General features: G+C 43.4%; 1 long non-coding RNA gene across 5 annotated transcripts; it reads right to left on the reverse strand.

Annotated features, from left to right (window-relative positions):
- Nucleotides 1-971: 971 nt before the first annotated feature.
- On the reverse strand, nt 972-19,081 carry LOC142475823 (uncharacterized). Of its 5 annotated transcripts, none has more exons than XR_012791157.1 (12): nt 18,993-19,081; nt 17,647-17,757; nt 15,129-15,248; nt 14,014-14,109; nt 12,466-12,569; nt 11,124-11,234; nt 8,615-8,725; nt 7,490-7,585; nt 5,942-6,045; nt 4,600-4,710; nt 2,082-2,201; nt 972-1,061 (listed from the first exon to the last, which is right to left on the reverse strand). It is a non-coding gene; the product is annotated as an uncharacterized LOC142475823 (long non-coding RNA). The 5 variants fall into 5 exon arrangements; XR_012791156.1 differs by having other exon boundaries at nt 8,606-8,725; XR_012791158.1 differs by lacking the exon at nt 17,647-17,757 and having other exon boundaries at nt 8,606-8,725.
- Nucleotides 19,082-21,577: the final 2,496 nt, after the last annotated feature.

Genomic DNA, 21,577 nt, shown 5'->3' on the forward strand with positions numbered 1-21,577 from the left:
GATAAAATACAATTCTCCACCCTCTACGAAACAATTCCACTTTGTTCAGTAAGCCAGAAAGTCTTGGTCCCGTGTGGACTGAATTTAATGCAAATAAGGTCCTTAATACACAAGTAAAGAATAAAGTTACTTATTCTCTACTGTAAGAAGTGCCACATTGCCCACTATTTGGGTCCTGTGCCCAGATTGTGACCATGCATGGCAGAGGTGAGATTCCCCCAACTCCAATTTGCTACACTCTCCAAGAGAGATAATTGTGATCAGAGGTGGAACTAGGGGAGGGTGTGAGCAGGGTCACTGCCCAGGGAGTAACCTGACTGGGGGCACGGAAATCTCATTTAGTGCATATGTTGCGGCACTGCATTGATTGACCGGTCAATCTGCACTGCTGCCTGTCACAGTGACATCCTGATCGGGCACTGTGATCAGCTATAGCACTGACCCAGGTGAGATAGTTCAGCACTTTACAAGGAGGGAACAGATGTTGTGGGTGACAGATGCTGGGGGTAGGCCAAGACTGTTGGCCAGAGTAACGTGGAGACTTACTGCACTCTGCATGCCCATCCTCTCCCTGACATCAGGGGAAGGAAGTGGCCCTGGGGTGTGTGTAGGTATGCCAGATGTCAGTGTATGCATAAGTAAGTATGCCTGTGTAGTGGGAGGTGTAGGGGCGTTAAGCTGGAGGACTTAAAACAGGCACAAAAGCACATAGATACCTCTGATTATACCGCACCAAATGCTGATAATATCATGCTGTAGCTGCACTTTACAGAAGATGATGCAGATGTCATCATTGGTTGGTGGGTTCATTAAATCAATCCATCATATCATAACCACACTGTGCATATGATGTACTGAATCAGTAACACCAGGAAGACATCTCCATGTTAGGAGTAGAGTTGAAGTTAACAGAATATGTCCAGCACTGTGGTGTGTAGCCCATAAATAATAATTGTGCACATTACCAGAACAACATACTGTCAACTGCAAGATCATTTTGCTGCTTGTAGCGTATGCTCATCCTGTACAGTGTTGTAGTAGATCCGTCTCTTCAGTGTTCACTGCAACAAAAGTAAGACATTGCATTAATATTACAGACGTTTGGGGGCTGAAATCTCACTTCGCTGCGGACAATTTCCCTTTGCATAAGATTCTTGTGATTATGTCAATGATGATCAATAACTGCATCATAACACAGCCGCTCTATACAGAAGATGTACTTGCTCTCATTGGTCATTGAGGTAATACGTCACACAATGTACAGATATAGCAAGGATTATTTCTCCCACTTGTGCATTATGGCATTATGATGGGAAATGTTGTGAGATTCTGCATTATCAGCATCACTGAATCTTTTGGAAATTAAGTGATATTCTATGTTTTAATGCAATATTATGGGTGATCAGCCGGTAAAATAATAATAGCTTGCTGTATCTGTAGCCATGCTCTACCCATGATGTGCTGAACCAATGACTGCAGAGAGATTCAGAGTGCTAAACATGACTGGAACGCATCTCTGAATAATGGGCAGCAAAGCAGTGCAGAATAGGAGGTGAAAGTATTTAAAATGGAAGATCCTTAGCAGCTGTGTGGAGAGTAGACAGTACAGACTGACCAAGTAAATGGTAAAAGGAGTAACTTCAACATTACTTGGCTTTGTTCTCCACATTGAAGCTTTCCTCCTCTTTAAATCACTAATACTGATGCCATGTGTAACCTGTACTGAGAGTTATATAATCTACTGGCCTAGATGAAACCATATGATGCAAACAGGATCCATCCCACTCCAGATTCATAGAATTGAACCACCTCAACCTTTCATAACAATCACATAGAACTGCAGCTGTGCGCTACTGCACATGTTCTTGTTATGAATGGTAGTAGATGTGGTCCTTGGGTCTTTACTTCATACTGTAGCCACCCTCTACTCATGATGTATTGAATCAACGAAAACTTGCATGGTTCAGATCACAGGAAGGGGTAGAGTAGAGATGAAAATATTCAATGTGAAACCCGTAGCAGCCGGATTGTGTGGAGTCAATAAAACGACAAATACTAAATGGTAAATGAGAAATATACACATTGCTTATCTGTCTCTGTGTAGTAATTTTCCTTCTCTTCAACTGTCCTTCAAATTTTCTCTTTTGCAAGAAAAGGAACACATGGCTTCAATATTCACTTCTGTTCTGCAGTCATCCCTCCTGAAATAAAAGTTAAGCATTGCATTGTTATTATGATAATACATACAATAAACCTTGCTCCAAACCATTTGATGCAAAGCAAATCCACCTCCCACCCACAGCTGTGCTCCTTCTAGAGCATGCATGTCAAACTCCAGTCCTCGAGGGTCCCAAACAGGCCAGGTTTTCAGTAGGGATATCCTGAAAACCTGGCCTGTTTGCTGCCCTCGAGGACTGGAGTTTGACATCCTTGTTCTTGAGCTTCTACCACGCAAGTCATCCATGTGAGTGACACTGTACTGCAGTCCTGGTCTGCACACAATCTACTGAATCAATGACATCACACTGTAAAGGCAATCTACAAGATGTATTAGTTGTCCACACTTCCGAAATGTTACTTTTATGTCCAAATCACTTATTCCCATGACCTGATATTTGTATTTGTTATTTATAGGATTGTCACAAAGAGTTGATGAGGTCACCAAATGATAGTATGTAGAGAGAAAGAGAGATCTCAGAACAGAGCCCTGATGTATACCCACAGACAGATCAATAGAAGACGAAGACATGTTAGCAACAGAGATGGAGAATGTGTGACAGGAAAGTTATGATGAAAACCAGGATAGAACTGTGTTACGGATACCAAGAGAGAGTTTAGAATATGAAGGAGGAGAGTGATTGAGAGCATCAAACGCAGCAGATAGATCAAGTAGGATTAGTAGGGAAAAGTGACCTTGGGAATTTGCTTTAAGCACAGTCTGTAGAACGAGCTGTACGAAAGGCAGGTTGTAAAGGATCCAGGAGGGAATGTGATTTAAGAATGTTGACATTCTAGCAATTAGGAGACAAACAGCAGGAGGGATACAGGGCGGTAGTTAGTAAGGCACATAGGGTGTAGGTTGTTTCTGAGAAAAGGGTGACCACTACAGGCTTAAAGTAAGAGGGTAAAGAGCCAGAGAATAGGGAGGAATTGAAGATGTGGGTGAGAGTGGGGACTAAGAGATGCAGTAAGGTGTGAGGGGATACGATCTAGAGGGCATGTGGTAGAGGGAGAAGAGAAGATGATTAGCTTCCAGCTCTGTAAGAGAAGAAAAGGAGTCAAATGCAGAAGGAGAATTAGGTAGAAGGAGAGAAGGGGGAAGGGACAGAAGGAATCTCCTTGTGGGTGGCATCCACCTTGCCTCTGAAGTAGTCAAATGCTTGAGGAGAAGTGAAGGAAGGATGGCAAGTGTGAGGAGAAGGTTAGTGGAGGGAGTCAAATACAGGGAAAAAAAGACAGCGTAAATTAAATTTGAGTGTTGATGAATGTGAAAAAAAAGTAGTGTGGTTTGGCCCCAGAGAGCAGCTTTATACAGGACTGGAGACATTTTTACTGTAGAAAAATCAAATATCAATTGTGTGATTTCCTTCATAGGCATTAAGAACAGCGAGTGGAAGTGTGATGAACATGTTTGGGAATTTAGCCAAGGGTGTGGGCTAGAGGGACAAGTGTGTCAGAGCCTAGAGGGGGCATATAGATAGGAGGATAGCATTGTAAGAGTTAATAAGATTGTTAGTTTAAGCGGAAAGAGAGAGAGAGCAGAGAGGTTAGAGTAGATGTCAGAGGAGAGTTTAATTAAGCAGAGGCAAATCAGTGGGACAGGTAAGATGGGGTGAGGGGAATGACTGATTGTGAATGATGAGAGCAGAAGAGGTCATGTACAACTAGAGCCTTGTTAGTCAGAGAACGGACATTCCAGATGGCATAGGAGAAGGGAAGAGAAAAGTAAGGAAAGGAATGTGGATTACATTAGATAGGTTAACACTCTTAGCAGGGAGGCAGAGGCAGGGAGGCCCGATGTGTATATGAGCAGGTTCAAGATTATAAGAGATATCCCACACATCAGCAAACATAGAAGGAGACACAGAGATAGGTGTAGAGAGAGACAGAGATAGCTCTATGTAGAGAGAGAGGGACGTAGAGAGAATGAGACAGATAGGCGCAGAGAGAGGGGGCGCAGAGAGAGGAGGCGCCAAAAGAGGGGGCGCAGAGAGAGGGGGCACAGAGAATAGGATATTAAAGAGTGCTTTTCGTTGAGCAGTGCAGAAATAGCTGCAATAGAGGTCTGTACAAATGGTGCAGTGTGTAGACACATGCAAAGGTAGGGGAAGGAAAGAGGAGAACATGTGGATAAAAGCAGGAGTGTGGAAGTTAGAGAAATTAGAAAAGTTTAACAGAGGAGTGAGGAAACAGCAAGCAGAAAGAACAAGAGAGAGGTTACATTGGGATGACGTTCTGTGGTAAAGAGAAAATGCTAGGAGAGAGCTTTCAAATATTAGAGGACATGAATTGAGGGAGCAAATGTATAAATCAAAACCTGAGGGGGAGGTATAGCACGAAAGCTCGCACAGCAGATTATAGTCTTAATGTTGCGTGTACCTGTCAGGGTATTCAAGAAGTTAAATTCTCACAAGTGCAGAGTTCATGATGAAATGCTGAATCTAGTCCCCCTCCAATTTAATTTTAATATAACTTTTCCATTCTTCATTACTGCAAAAAGCAAACAAAACAAAACCACATTGCATTACTATTTTCAAAATGGATTGAATGGCATATTCAACAGTGACTGTGTGATGCCAATATTCCCCACTCACTCGTAGTGAAGCACATATTGTACTAGTGTTGAAAGTAGGCCGGTAGAGTCAGGTACGCAGTACTGATAAAACAATAAGTGCCCGTCGTAAGTACCAGCTCCGCAACAGTGCGGGCATCACATTAGTGACGTGGATGAACATATATGGATAAGCCCATATTAAGGCATCACGTGACCAGAGCCGTCACTGACTGGGTATACGTAAAGACGCAGGGAGATGCAAGGAAAGGGAGGGAGAGAGACAGGGAGAAGATGTGAAACGGAGGAAGGCACGGATGGAGGGAGTTCTTCCGAGCTTCTGCGGGCCTCTCTCTTTCACTGGTGCATGCCGGGAGCTGGTCCCAACATCCACAAAGTGTGTGTGTATTATTGGTTGTATTTTATGGGGGTAGGAGGGTAGTGTGTATATTGTGTGTGTGGGAGTATTATATTGTGTGTAGAGGTGCAGAGGAGAGTACTAGATTGTGTATCTTGTGTAAGGGTGTTGTGTATATTGTGTTTGGAGCTATAATATTATTGGGGAGATTAGTATTGAGGAGGTATTATAGTGTGTATTGTGGGGAGTATTAGTGTGTGTATTGTTTGTGGGTGACAGATGCTGGGGGTATGCAGCAATCCCTGCACTGAGGTCCGAGGCGGCTCTGCATCGCTCGCACACACTGTGGATGACCAAGCATGTGCCCATGATAATCATGGCCTTAGAGGGATGAGTGTGTCAGAGCCTAGAAGGGGCATATATATGATGGAGGAGGGAGGAGGAGGAGGGAGGAGGAGGAGATGATAGCATTGTAAAAGTTAACAAGATAGTTAGTTTAAGCAGAAAGTGAGGAGAGGTTAGAGATAAGGGTAGATGTCAGAGGAGAGAGTTCAATTAAGCTGAGGTATCGAGTAGGACAGGGGTGAGGGGAATGAGAGGTGGTGGATGATGAGAGCAGAAGAGGTCATGTACAAATAGACCTTGTTAGTCAGAGAGCAGTCATTCCAGAGGGCACGTGAGAAGTGAAGAGTAAAGTGAGACATGGAATGTGGATTACATTAGATGGGTTAATACGCTTAGCAGGGAGGTGGAGAGAGAGAGGCAAGAGGCAGAGAGTGGTGCAGGGGTTGAGGAAGAGATGTTGCATGTACCTTATCAGAACATTAAAGAACATCAATTCACACTGGTGCAGAGTTGATGATGAATCCAGTTCACCTCCAATTCAATTTTAACAGAAATGTTTCATTCTTCATTACTGAAAAAAAAGAAAAGTAAAAAACATTTCATTACTATTTTCAAAATGGATTGAATTCCCCCAACAATGACTATGTGTTACCAATATATCCCTCTCAGTCCCACTGCAGCATATACTGTACCAGTGTGAAAGTAGGAAGGTACACAGTACCGGTAAAACAATACGTGCCGGTACTATGAACCATAAGAATTATAAGGGGATGTAAATCTCCCAGTCTCTCTCCATATCCGCAACAGAGCGGGCTCCGGTCAGTGGCATGGATGCCCATATATGGGTATGCTCATATTTGGGCATCCCATGTCACTGACCGGAGCCGGCTCTGAGTATAGGGATATATGCGGAGACGCAGAGGTGCAAGGAAATGGGAGGAGGCACGGTGAGAAACAGGGAGAGACCACAGGAAGATAGAGGGCAACAACTTCCACAAGGTACTTGTATGGGTATAATTGTTTGTATTTTGTGCAGAGGGGGTAATTTCAGATAAAATACAATTCTCCACCCTCTACGAAACAATTCCACTTTGTTCAGTAAGCCAGAAAGTCTTGGTCCCATGTGGACTGAATTTAATGCAAATAAGGTCCTTAATACACAAGTAAAGAATAAAGTTACTTATTCTCTACTGTAAGAAGTGCCACATTGCCCACTATTTGGGTCCTGTGCCCAGATTGTGACCATGCATGGCAGAGGTGAGATTCCCCCAACTCCAATTTGCTACACTCTCCAAGAGAGATAATTGTGATCAGAGGTGGAACTAGGGGAGGGTGTGAGCAGGGTCACTGCCCAGGGAGTAACCTGACTGGGGGCACGGAAATCTCATTTAGTGCATATGTTGCGGCACTGCATTGATTGACCGGTCAATCTGCACTGCTGCCTGTCACAGTGACATCCTGATCGGGCACTGTGATCAGCTATAGCACTGACCCAGGTGAGATAGTTCAGCACTTTACAAGGAGGGAACAGATGTTGTGGGTGACAGATGCTGGAGGTAGGCCAAGACTGTTGGCCAGAGTAACGTGGAGACTTACTGCACTCTGCATGCCCATCCTCTCCCTGACATCAGGGGAAGGAAGTGGCCCTGGGGTGTGTGTAGGTATGCCAGATGTCAGTGTATGCATAAGTAAGTATGCCTGTGTAGTGGGAGGTGTAGGGGCGTTAAGCTGGAGGACTTAAAACAGGCACAAAAGCACATAGATACCTCTGATTATACCGCACCAAATGCTGATAATATCATGCTGTAGCTGCACTTTACAGAAGATGATGCAGATGTCATCATTGGTTGGTGGGTTCATTAAATCAATCCATCATATCATAACCACACTGTGCATATGATGTACTGAATCAGTAACACCAGGAAGACATCTCCATGTTAGGAGTAGAGTTGAAGTTAACAGAATATGTCCAGCACTGTGGTGTGTAGCCCATAAATAATAATTGTGCACATTACCAGAACAACATACTGTCAACTGCAAGATCATTTTGCTGCTTGTAGCGTATGCTCATCCTGTACAGTGTTGTAGTAGATCCGTCTCTTCAGTGTTCACTGCAACAAAAGTAAGACATTGCATTAATATTACAGACGTTTGGGGGCTGAAATCTCACTTCGCTGCGGACAATTTCCCTTTGCATAAGATTCTTGTGATTATGTCAATGATGATCAATAACTGCATCATAACACAGCCGCTCTATACAGAAGATGTACTTGCTCTCAATGGTCATGGAGGTAATACGTCACACAATGTACAGATATAGCAAGGATTATTTCTCCCACTGGTGCATTATGGCATTATGATGGGAAATGTTGTGAGATTCTGCATTATCAGCATCACTGAATCTTTTGGAAATTAAGTGATATTCTATGTTTTAATGCAATATTATGGGTGATCAGCCGGTAAAATAATAATAGCTTGCTGTATCTGTAGCCATGCTCTACCCATGATGTGCTGAACCAATGACTGCAGAGAGATTCAGAGTGCTAAACATGACTGGAACGCATCTCTGAATAATGGGCAGCAAAGCAGTGCAGAATAGGAGGTGAAAGTATTTAAAATGGAAGATCCTTAGCAGCTGTGTGGAGAGTAGACAGTACAGACTGACCAAGTAAATGGTAAAAGGAGTAACTTCAACATTACTTGGCTTTGTTCTCCACATTGAAGCTTTCCTCCTCTTTAAATCACTAATACTGATGCCATGTGTAACCTGTACTGAGAGTTATATAATCTACTGGCCTAGATGAAACCATATGATGCAAACAGGATCCATCCCACTCCAGATTCATAGAATTGAACCACCTCAACCTTTCATAACAATCACATAGAACTGCAGCTGTGCGCTACTGCACATGTTCTTGTTATGAATGGTAGTAGATGTGGTCCTTGGGTCTTTACTTCATACTGTAGCCACCCTCTACTCATGATGTATTGAATCAACGAAAACTTGCATGGTTCAGATCACAGGAAGGGGTAGAGTAGAGATGAAAATATTCAATGTGAAACCCGTAGCAGCCGGATTGTGTGGAGTCAATAAAACGACAAATACTAAATGGTAAATGAGAAATATACACATTGCTTACCTGTCTCTGTGTAGTAATTTTCCTTCTCTTCAACTGTCCTTCAAATTTTCTCTTTTGCAAGAAAAGGAACACATGGCTTCAATATTCACTTCTGTTCTGCAGTCTTCCCTCCTGAAATAAAAGTTAAGCATTGCATTGTTATTATGATAATACATACAATAAACCTTGCTCCAAACCATTTGATGCAAAGCAAATCCACCTCCCACCCACAGCTGTGCTCCTTCTAGAGCATGCATGTCAAACTCCAGTCCTCGAGGGTCCCAAACAGGCCAGGTTTTCAGTAGGGATATCCTGAAAACCTGGCCTGTTTGCTGCCCTCGAGGACTGGAGTTTGACATCCTTGTTCTTGAGCTTCTACCACGCAAGTCATCCATGTGAGTGACACTGTACTGCAGTCCTGGTCTGCACACACTCTACTGAATCAATGACATCACACTGTAAAGGCAATCTACAAGATGTATTAGTTGTCCACACTTCCGAAATGTTACTTTTATGTCCAAATCACTTATTCCCATGACCTGATATTTGTATTTGTTATTTATAGGATTGTCACAAAGAGTTGATGAGGTCACCAAATGATAGTATGTAGAGAGAAAGAGAGATCTCAGAACAGAGCCCTGATGTATACCCACAGACAGATCAATAGAAGACGAAGACATGTTAGCAACAGAGATGGAGAATGTGTGACAGGAAAGTTATGATGAAAACCAGGATAGAACTGTGTTACGGATACCAAGAGAGAGTTTAGAATATGAAGGAGGAGAGTGATTGAGAGCATCAAACGCAGCAGATAGATCAAGTAGGATTAGTAGGGAAAAGTGACCTTGGGAATTTGCTTTAAGCACAGTCTGTAGAACGAGCTGTACGAAAGGCAGGTTGTAAAGGATCCAGGAGGGCATGTGATTTAAGAATGTTGACATTCTAGCAATTAGGAGACAAACAGCAGGAGGGATACAGGGCGGTAGTTAGTAAGGTACATAGGGTGTAGGTTGTTTCTGAGAAAAGGGTGACCACTACAGGCTTAAAGTAAGAGGGTAAAGAGCCAGAGAATAGGGAGGAATTGAAGATGTGGGTGAGAGTGGGGACTAAGAGATGCAGTAAGGTGTGAGGGGATACGATCTAGAGGGCATGTGGTAGAGGGAGAAGAGAAGATGATTAGCTTCCAGCTCTGTAAGAGAAGAAAAGGAGTCAAATGCAGAAGGAGAATTAGGTAGAAGGAGAGAAGGGGGAAGGGACAGAAGGAATCTCCTTGTGGGTGGCATCCACCTTGCCTCTGAAGTAGTCAAATGCTTGAGGAGAAGTGAAGGAAGGATGGCAAGTGTGAGGAGAAGGTTAGTGGAGGGAGTCAAATACAGGGAAAAAAAGACAGCGTAAATTAAATTTGAGTGTTGATGAATGTGAAAAAAAAGTAGTGTGGTTTGGCCCCAGAGAGCAGCTTTATACAGGACTGGAGACATTTTTACTGTAGAAAAATCAAATATCAATTGTGTGATTTCCTTCATAGGCATTAAGAACAGCGAGTGGAAGTGTGATGAACATGTTTGGGAATTTAGCCAAGGGTGTGGGCTAGAGGGACAAGTGTGTCAGAGCCTAGAGGGGGCATATAGATAGGAGGATAGCATTGTAAGAGTTAATAAGATTGTTAGTTTAAGCGGAAAGAGAGAGAGAGCAGAGAGGTTAGAGTAGATGTCAGAGGAGAGTTTAATTAAGCAGAGGCAAATCAGTGGGACAGGTAAGATGGGGTGAGGGGAATGACTGATTGTGAATGATGAGAGCAGAAGAGGTCATGTACAACTAGAGCCTTGTTAGTCAGAGAACGGACATTCCAGATGGCATAGGAGAAGGGAAGAGAAAAGTAAGGAAAGGAATGTGGATTACATTAGATAGGTTAACACTCTTAGCAGGGAGGCAGAGGCAGGGAGGCCCGATGTGTATATGAGCAGGTTCAAGATTATAAGAGATATCCCACACTTCAGCAAACATAGAAGGAGACACAGAGATAGGTGTAGAGAGAGACAGAGATAGCTCTATGTAGAGAGAGAGGGACGTAGAGAGAATGAGACAGATAGGCGCAGAGAGAGGGGGCGCAGAGAGAGGAGGCGCCAAAAGAGGGGGCGCAGAGAGAGGGGGCACAGAGAATAGGATATTAAAGAGTGCTTTTCATTGAGCAGTGCAGAAATAGCTGCAATAGAGGTCTGTACAAATGGTGCAGTGTGTAGACACATGCAAAGGTAGGGGAAGGAAAGAGGAGAACATGTGGATAAAAGCAGGAGTGTGGAAGTTAGAGAAATTAGAAAAGTTTAACAGAGGAGTGAGGAAACAGCAAGCAGAAAGAACAAGAGAGAGGTTACATTGGGATGACGTTCTGTGGTAAAGAGAAAATGCTAGGAGAGAGCTTTCAAATATTAGAGGACATGAATTGAGGGAGCAAATGTATAAATCAAAACCTGAGGGGGAGGTATAGCACGAAAGCTTGCACAGCAGATTATAGTCTTAATGTTGCGTGTACCTGTCAGGGTATTCAAGAAGTTAAATTCTCACAAGTGCAGAGTTCATGATGAAATGCTGAATCTAGTCCCCCTCCAATTTAATTTTAATATAACTTTTCCATTCTTCATTACTGCAAAAAGCAAACAAAACAAAACCACATTGCATTACTATTTTCAAAATGGATTGAATGGCATATTCAACAGTGACTGTGTGATGCCAATATTCCCCACTCACTCGTAGTGAAGCACATATTGTACTAGTGTTGAAAGTAGGCCGGTAGAGTCAGGTACGCAGTACTGATAAAACAATAAGTGCCCGTCGTAAGTACCAGCTCCGCAACAGTGCGGGCATCACATTAGTGATGTGGATGAACATATATGGATAAGCCCATATTAAGGCATCACGTGACCAGAGCCGTCACTGACTGGGTATACGTAAAGACGCAGGGAGATGCAAGGAAAGGGAGGGAGAGAGACAGGGAGAAGATGTGAAACGGAGGAAGGCACGGATGGAGGGAGTTCTTCCGAGCTTCTGCGGGCCTCTCTCTTTCACTGGTGCATGCCGGGAGCTGGTCCCAACATCCACAAAGTGTGTGTGTATTATTGGTTGTATTTTATGGGGGTAGGAGGGTAGTGTGTATATTGTGTGTGTGGGAGTATTATATTGTGTGTAGAGGTGCAGAGGAGAGTACTAGATTGTGTATCTTGTGTAAGGGTGTTGTGTATATTGTGTTTGGAGCTATAATATTATTGGGGAGATTAGTATTGAGGAGGTATTATAGTGTGTATTGTGGGGAGTATTAGTGTGTGTATTGTTTGTGGGTGACAGATGCTGGGGGTATGCAGCAATCCCTGCACTGAGGTCCGAGGCGGCTCTGCATCGCTCGCACACACTGTGGATGACCAAGCATGTGCCCATGATAATCATGGCCTTAGAGGGATGAGTGTGTCAGAGCCTAGAAGGGGCATATATATGATGGAGGAGGGAGGAGGAGGAGGGAGGAGGAGGAGATGATAGCATTGTAAAAGTTAACAAGATAGTTAGTTTAAGCAGAAAGTGAGGAGAGGTTAGAGATAAGGGTAGATGTCAGAGGAGAGAGTTCAATTAAGCTGAGGTATCGAGTAGGACAGGGGTGAGGGGAATGAGAGGTGGTGGATGATGAGAGCAGAAGAGGTCATGTACAAATAGACCTTGTTAGTCAGAGAGCAGTCATTCCAGAGGGCACGTGAGAAGTGAAGAGTAAAGTGAGACATGGAATGTGGATTACATTAGATGGGTTAATACGCTTAGCAGGGAGGTGGAGAGAGAGAGGCAAGAGGCAGAGAGTGGTGCAGGGGTTGAGGAAGAGATGTTGCATGTACCTTATCAGAACATTAAAGAACATCAATTCACACTGGTGCAGAGTTGATGATGAATCCAGTTCACCTCCAATTCAATTTTAACAGAAATGTTTCATTCTTCATTACTGAAAAAAAAGAAAAGTAAAAAACATTTTATTACTATTTTCAAAATGGATTGAATTCCCCCAACAATGACTATGTGTTACCAATATATCCCTCTCAGTCCCACTGCAGCATATACTGTACCAGTGTGAAAGTAGGAAGGTACACAGTACCGGTAAAACAATACGTGCCGGTACTATGCACCATATGAATTATAAGGGGATGTAAATCTCCCAGTCTCTCTCCATATCCGCAACAGAGCGGGCTCCGGTCAGTGGCATGGATGCCCATATATGGGTATGCTCATATTTGGGCATCCCATGTCACTGACCGGAGCCGGCTCTGAGTATAGGGATATATGCGGAGACGCAGAGGTGCAAGGAAATGGGAGGAGGCACGGTGAGAAACAGGGAGAGACCACAGGAAGATAGAGGGCAACAACTTCCACAAGGTACTTGTATGGGTATAATTGTTTGTATTTTGTGCAGAGGGGGTAATTTCAGATAAAATACAATTCTCCACCCTCTACGAAACAATTCCACTTTGTTCAGTAAGCCAGAAAGTCTTGGTCCCGTGTGGACTGAATTTAATGCAAATAAGGTCCTTAATACACAAGTAAAGAATAAAGTTACTTATTCTCTACTGTAAGAAGTGCCACATTGCCCACTATTTGGGTCCTGTGCCCAGATTGTGACCATGCATGGCAGAGGTGAGATTCCCCCAACTCCAATTTGCTACACTCTCCAAGAGAGATAATTGTGATCAGAGGTGGAACTAGGGGAGGGTGTGAGCAGGGTCACTGCCCAGGGAGTAACCTTACTGGGGGCACGGAAATCTCATTTAGTGCATATGTTGCGGCACTGCATTGATTGACCGGTCAATCTGCACTGCTGCCTGTCACAGTGACATCCTGATCGGGCACTGTGATCAGCTATAGCACTGACCCAGGTGAGATAGTTCAGCACTTTACAAGGAGGGAACAGATGTTGTGGGTGACAGATGCTGGAGGTAGGCCAAGACTGTTGGCCAGAGTAACGTGGAGACTTACTGCACTCTGCATGCCCATCCTCTCCCTGACATCAGGGGAAGGAAGTGGCCATGGGGTGTGTGTAGGTATGCCAGATGTCAGTGTATGCATAAGTAAGTATGCCTGTGTAGTGGGAGGTGTAGGGGCGTTAAGCTGGAGGACTTAAAACAGGCACAAAAGCACATAGATACCTCTGATTATACCGCACCAAATGCTGATAATATCATGCTGTAGCTGCACTTTACAGAAGATGATGCAGATGTCATCATTGGTTGGTGGGTTCATTAAATCAATCCATCATATCATAACCACACTGTGCATATGATGTACTGAATCAGTAACACCAGGAAGACATCTCCATGTTAGGAGTAGAGTTGAAGTTAACAGAATATGTCCAGCACTGTGGTGTGTAGCCCATAAATAATAATTGTGCACATTACCAGAACAACATACTGTCAACTGCAAGATCATTTTGCTGCTTGTAGCGTATGCTCATCCTGTACAGTGTTGTAGTAGATCCATCTCTTCAGTGTTCACTGCAACAAAAGTAAGACATTGCATTAATATTACAGACGTTTGGGGGCTGAAATCTCACTTCGCTGCGGACAATTCCCTTTGCATAAGATTCTTGTGATTATGTCAATGATTATCAATAACTGCATCATAACACAGCCGCTCTATACAGAAGATGTACTTGCTCTCATTGGTCATTGAGGTAATACGTCACACAATGTACAGATATAGCAAGGATTATTTCTCCCACTTGTGCATTATGGCATTATGATGGGAAATGTTGTGAGATTCTGCATTATCAGCATCACTGAATCTTTTGGAAATTAAGTGATATTCTATGTTTTAATGCAATATTATGGGTGATCAGCCGGTAAAATAATAATAGCTTGCTGTATCTGTAGCCATGCTCTACCCATGATGTGCTGAACCAATGACTGCAGAGAGATTCAGAGTGCTAAACATGACTGGAACGCATCTCTGAATAATGGGCAGCAAAGCAGTGCAGAATAGGAGGTGAAAGTATTTAAAATGGAAGATCCTTAGCAGCTGTGTGGAGAGTAGACAGTACAGACTGACCAAGTAAATGGTAAAAGGAGTAACTTCAACATTACTTGGCTTTGTTCTCCACATTGAAGCTTTCCTCCTCTTTAAATCACTAATACTGATGCCATGTGTAACCTGTACTGAGAGTTATATAATCTACTGGCCTAGATGAAACCATATGATGCAAACAGGATCCATCCCACTCCAGATTCATAGAATTGAACCACCTCAACCTTTCATAACAATCACATAGAACTGCAGCTGTGCGCTACTGCACATGTTCTTGTTATGAATGGTAGTAGATGTGGTCCTTGGGTCTTTACTTCATACTGTAGCCACCCTCTACTCATGATGTATTGAATCAACGAAAACTTGCATGGTTCAGATCACAGGAAGGGGTAGAGTAGAGATGAAAATATTCAATGTGAAACCCGTAGCAGCCGGATTGTGTGGAGTCAATAAAACGACAAATACTAAATGGTAAATGAGAAATATACACATTGCTTATCTGTCTCTGTGTAGTAATTTTCCTTCTCTTCAACTGTCCTTCAAATTTTCTCTTTTGCAAGAAAAGGAACACATGGCTTCAATATTCACTTCTGTTCTGCAGTCATCCCTCCTGAAATAAAAGTTAAGCATTGCATTGTTATTATGATAATACATACAATAAACCTTGCTCCAAACCATTTGATGCAAAGCAAATCCACCTCCCACCCACAGCTGTGCTCCTTCTAGAGCATGCATGTCAAACTCCAGTCCTCGAGGGTCCCAAACAGGCCAGGTTTTCAGTAGGGATATCCTGAAAACCTGGCCTGTTTGCTGCCCTCGAGGACTGGAGTTTGACATCCTTGTTCTTGAGCTTCTACCACGCAAGTCATCCATGTGAGTGACACTGTACTGCAGTCCTGGTCTGCACACAATCTACTGAATCAATGACATCACACTGTAAAGGCAATCTACAAGATGTATTAGTTGTCCACACTTCCGAAATGTTACTTTTATGTCCAAATCACTTATTCCCATGACCTGATATTTGTATTTGTTATTTATAGGATTGTCACAAAGAGTTGATGAGGTCACCAAATGATAGTATGTAGAGAGAAAGAGAGATCTCAGAACAGAGCCCTGATGTATACCCACAGACAGATCAATAGAAGACGAAGACATGTTAGCAACAGAGATGGAGAATGTGTGACAGGAAAGTTATGATGAAAACCAGGATAGAACTGTGTTACGGATACCAAGAGAGAGTTTAGAATATGAAGGAGGAGAGTGATTGAGAGCATCAAACGCAGCAGATAGATCAAGTAGGATTAGTAGGGAAAAGTGACCTTGGGAATTTGCTTTAAGCACAGTCTGTAGAACGAGCTGTACGAAAGGCAGGTTGTAAAGGATCCAGGAGGGCATGTGATTTAAGAATGTGGACATTCTAGCAATTAGGAGACAAACAGCAGGAGGGATACAGGGCGGTAGTTAGTAAGGCACATAGGGTGTAGGTTGTTTCTGAGAAAAGGGTGACCACTACAGGCTTAAAGTAAGAGGGTAAAGAGCCAGAGAATAGGGAGGAATTGAAGATGTGGGTGAGAGTGGGGACTAAGAGATGCAGTAAGGTGTGAGGGGATACGATCTAGAGGGCATGTGGTAGAGGGAGAAGAGAAGATGATTAGCTTCCAGCTCTGTAAGAGAAGAAAAGGAGTCAAATGCAGAAGGAGAATTAGGTAGAAGGAGAGAAGGGGGAAGGGACAGAAGGAATCTCCTTGTGGGTGGCATCCACCTTGCCTCTGAAGTAGTCAAATGCTTGAGGAGAAGTGAAGGAAGGATGGCAAGTGTGAGGAGAAGGTTAGTGGAGGGAGTCAAATACAGGGAAAAAAAGACAGCGTAAATTAAATTTGAGTGTTGATGAATGTGAAAAAAAAGTAGTGTGGTTTGGCCCCAGAGAGCAGCTTTATACAGGACTGGAGACATTTTTACTGTAGAAAAATCAAATATCAATTGTGTGATTTCCTTCATAGGCATTAAGAACAGCGAGTGGAAGTGTGATGAACATGTTTGGGAATTTAGCCAAGGGTGTGGGCTAGAGGGACAAGTGTGTCAGAGCCTAGAGGGGGCATATAGATAGGAGGATAGCATTGTAAGAGTTAATAAGATTGTTAGTTTAAGCGGAAAGAGAGAGAGAGCAGAGAGGTTAGAGTAGATGTCAGAGGAGAGTTTAATTAAGCAGAGGCAAATCAGTGGGACAGGTAAGATGGGGTGAGGGGAATGACTGATTGTGAATGATGAGAGCAGAAGAGGTCATGTACAACTAGAGCCTTGTTAGTCAGAGAACGGACATTCCAGATGGCATAGGAGAAGGGAAGAGAAAAGTAAGGAAAGGAATGTGGATTACATTAGATAGGTTAACACTCTTAGCAGGGAGGCAGAGGCAGGGAGGCCCGATGTGTATATGAGCAGGTTCAAGATTATAAGAGATATCCCACACTTCAGCAAACATAGAAGGAGACACAGAGATAGGTGTAGAGAGAGACAGAGATAGCTCTATGTAGAGAGAGAGGGACGTAGAGAGAATGAGACAGATAGGCGCAGAGAGAGGGGGCGCAGAGAGAGGAGGCGCCAAAAGAGGGGGCGCAGAGAGAGGGGGCACAGAGAATAGGATATTAAAGAGTGCTTTTCATTGAGCAGTGCAGAAATAGCTGCAATAGAGGTCTGTACAAATGGTGCAGTGTGTAGACACATGCAAAGGTAGGGGAAGGAAAGAGGAGAACATGTGGATAAAAGCAGGAGTGTGGAAGTTAGAGAAATTAGAAAAGTTTAACAGAGGAGTGAGGAAACAGCAAGCAGAAAGAACAAGAGAGAGGTTACATTGGGATGACGTTCTGTGGTAAAGAGAAAATGCTAGGAGAGAGCTTTCAAATATTAGAGGACATGAATTGAGGGAGCAAATGTATAAATCAAAACCTGAGGGGGAGGTATAGCACGAAAGCTTGCACAGCAGATTATAGTCTTAATGTTGCGTGTACCTGTCAGGGTATTCAAGAAGTTAAATTCTCACAAGTGCAGAGTTCATGATGAAATGCTGAATCTAGTCCCCCTCCAATTTAATTTTAATATAACTTTTCCATTCTTCATTACTGCAAAAAGCAAACAAAACAAAACCACATTGCATTACTATTTTCAAAATGGATTGAATGGCATATTCAACAGTGACTGTGTGATGCCAATATTCCCCACTCACTCGTAGTGAAGCACATATTGTACTAGTGTTGAAAGTAGGCCGGTAGAGTCAGGTACGCAGTACTGATAAAACAATAAGTGCCCGTCGTAAGTACCAGCTCCGCAACAGTGCGGGCATCACATTAGTGACGTGGATGAACATATATGGATAAGCCCATATTAAGGCATCACGTGACCAGAGCCGTCACTGACTGGGTATACGTAAAGACGCAGGGAGATGCAAGGAAAGGGAGGGAGAGAGAGAGACAGGGAGAAGATGTGAAACGGAGGAAGGCACGGATGGAGGGAGTTCTTCCGAGCTTCTGCGGGCCTCTCTCTTTCACTGGTGCATGCCGGGAGCTGGTCCCAACATCCACAAAGTGTGTGTGTATTATTGGTTGTATTTTATGGGGGTAGGAGGGTAGTGTGTATATTGTGTGTGTGGGAGTATTATATTGTGTGTAGAGGTGCAGAGGAGAGTACTAGATTGTGTATCTTGTGTAAGGGTGTTGTGTATATTGTGTTTGGAGCTATAATATTATTGGGGAGATTAGTATTGAGGAGGTATTATAGTGTGTATTGTGGGGAGTATTAGTGTGTGTATTGTTTGTGGGTGACAGATGCTGGGGGTATGCAGCAATCCCTGCACTGAGGTCCGAGGCGGCTCTGCATCGCTCGCACACACTGTGGATGACCAAGCATGTGCCCATGATAATCATGGCCTTAGAGGGATGAGTGTGTCAGAGCCTAGAAGGGGCATATATATGATGGAGGAGGGAGGAGGAGGAGGGAGGAGGAGGAGATGATAGCATTGTAAAAGTTAACAAGATAGTTAGTTTAAGCAGAAAGTGAGGAGAGGTTAGAGATAAGGGTAGATGTCAGAGGAGAGAGTTCAATTAAGCTGAGGTATCGAGTAGGACAGGGGTGAGGGGAATGAGAGGTGGTGGATGATGAGAGCAGAAGAGGTCATGTACAAATAGACCTTGTTAGTCAGAGAGCAGTCATTCCAGAGGGCACGTGAGAAGTGAAGAGTAAAGTGAGACATGGAATGTGGATTACATTAGATGGGTTAATACGCTTAGCAGGGAGGTGGAGAGAGAGAGGCAAGAGGCAGAGAGTGGTGCAGGGGTTGAGGAAGAGATGTTGCATGTACCTTATCAGAACATTAAAGAACATCAATTCACACTGGTGCAGAGTTGATGATGAATCCAGTTCACCTCCAATTCAATTTTAACAGAAATGTTTCATTCTTCATTACTGAAAAAAAAGAAAAGTAAAAAACATTTCATTACTATTTTCAAAATGGATTGAATTCCCCCAACAATGACTATGTGTTACCAATATATCCCTCTCAGTCCCACTGCAGCATATACTGTACCAGTGTGAAAGTAGGAAGGTACACAGTACCGGTAAAACAATACGTGCCGGTACTATGCACCATATGAATTATAAGGGGATGTAAATCTCCCAGTCTCTCTCCATATCCGCAACAGAGCGGGCTCCGGTCAGTGGCATGGATGCCCATATATGGGTATGCTCATATTTGGGCATCCCATGTCACTGACCGGAGCCGGCTCTGAGTATAGGGATATATGCGGAGACGCAGAGGTGCAAGGAAATGGGAGGAGGCACGGTGAGAAACAGGGAGAGACCACAGGAAGATAGAGGGCAACAACTTCCACAAGGTACTTGTATGGGTATAATTGTTTGTATTTTGTGCAGAGGGGGTAATTTCAGATAAAATACAATTCTCCACCCTCTACGAAACAATTCCACTTTGTTCAGTAAGCCAGAAAGTCTTGGTCCCATGTGGACTGAATTTAATGCAAATAAGGTCCTTAATACACAAGTAAAGAATAAAGTTATTTATTCTCTACTGTAAGAAGTGCCACATTGCCCACTATTTGGGTCCTGTGCCCAGATTGTGACCATGCATGGCAGAGGTGAGATTCCCCCAACTCCAATTTGCTACACTCTCCAAGAGAGATAATTGTGATCAGAGGTGGAACTAGGGGAGGGTGTGAGCAGGGTCACTGCCCAGGGAGTAACCTGACTGGGGGCACGGAAATCTCATTTAGTGCATATGTTGCGGCACTGCATTGATTGACCGGTCAATCTGCACTGCTGCCTGTCACAGTGACATCCTGATCGGGCACTGTGATCAGCTATAGCACTGACCCAGGTGAGATAGTTCAGCACTTTACAAGGAGGGAACAGATGTTGTGGGTGACAGATGCTGGAGGTAGGCCAAGACTGTTGGCCAGAGTAACGTGGAGACTTACTGCACTCTGCATGCCCATCCTCTCCCTGACATCAGGGGAAGGAAGTGGCCCTGGGGTGTGTGTAGGTATGCCAGATGTCAGTGTATGCATAAGTAAGTATGTCTGTGTAGTGGGAGGTGTAGGGGCGTTAAGCTGGAGGACTTAAAACAGGCACACATCTCACTTCGCTGCGGACAATTTCCCTTTGCATAAGATTCTTGTGATTATGTCAATGATGATCAATAACTGCATCATAACACAGCTGCTCTATACAGAAGATGTACTTGCTATCAATGGTCATGGAGGTAATACGTCACACAATGTACAGATATAGCAAGGATTATTTCTTCCTCTGGTGCATTATGGCATTATGATGGGAAATGTTGTGAGATTCTGCATTATCAGCATCACTGAATCTTTTGGAAATTAAGTGATATTCTATGTTTTAATGCAATATTATGGATGATCAGCCGGTAAAATAATAAAAGCTTTCTGTATCTGTAGCCATGCTCTACCCATGATGTGCTGAATCAATGACTGCAGAGAGATTCAGAGTGGTAAACATGACTGGAACGCATCTCTAAATAATGGGCAGCAAAGCAGTGCAGAATAGGAGGTGAAAGTATTTAAAATGGAAGACCCTTAGCAGCTGTGTGGGGAGTAGACAGTACAGACTGACCAAGTAAATGGTAAAAGGAGTAACTTCAACATTACTTGGCTTTGTTCTCCACATTGAAGCTTTCCTCCTCTTTACATCACTAATACTGATGCCATGTGTAACCTGTACTGAGAGTTATATAATCTACTGGCCTAGATGAAACCATGTGATGCAAACAGGATCCATCCCACTCCAGATTCATAGAATTGAACCACCTCAACCTTTCATAACAATCACATAGAACTGCAGCTGTGCGCTACTGCACATGTTCTTGTTATGAATGGTAGTAGATGTGGTCCTTGGGTCTTTACTTCATACTGTAGCCACACTCTACTCATGATGTATTGAATCAATGAAAACTTGCATGGTTCAGATCACAGGAAGGGGTAGAGTAGAGATGAAAATGTTCAATGTGAAACCCGTAGCAGCCGGATTGTGTGGAGTCAATAAAACGACAAATACTAAATGGTAAATGAGAAATATACACATTGCTTATCTGTCTCTGTGTAGTAATTTTCATTCTGTTCAACTGTCCTTCAAATTTTCTCTTTTGCAAGAAAAGGAACACATGGCTTCAATATTCACTTCTGTTCTGCAGTCATCCCTCCTAAAATAAAAGTTAAGCATTGCATTGTTATTATGATAATACATACAATAAACCTTGCTCCAAACCATTTGATGCAAAGCAAATCCACCTCCCACCCACAGCTGTGCTCCTTCTAGAGCATGCATGTCAAACTCCAGTCCTCGAGGGTCCCAAACAGGCCAGGTTTTCAGTAGGGATATCCTGAAAACCTGGCCTGTTTGCTGCCCTCGAGG

This window comes from Ascaphus truei, unplaced genomic scaffold, assembly GCF_040206685.1.
Source record: "Ascaphus truei isolate aAscTru1 unplaced genomic scaffold, aAscTru1.hap1 HAP1_SCAFFOLD_1403, whole genome shotgun sequence".
NCBI classification, from domain to species: Eukaryota; Metazoa; Chordata; class Amphibia; order Anura; family Ascaphidae; genus Ascaphus; species Ascaphus truei.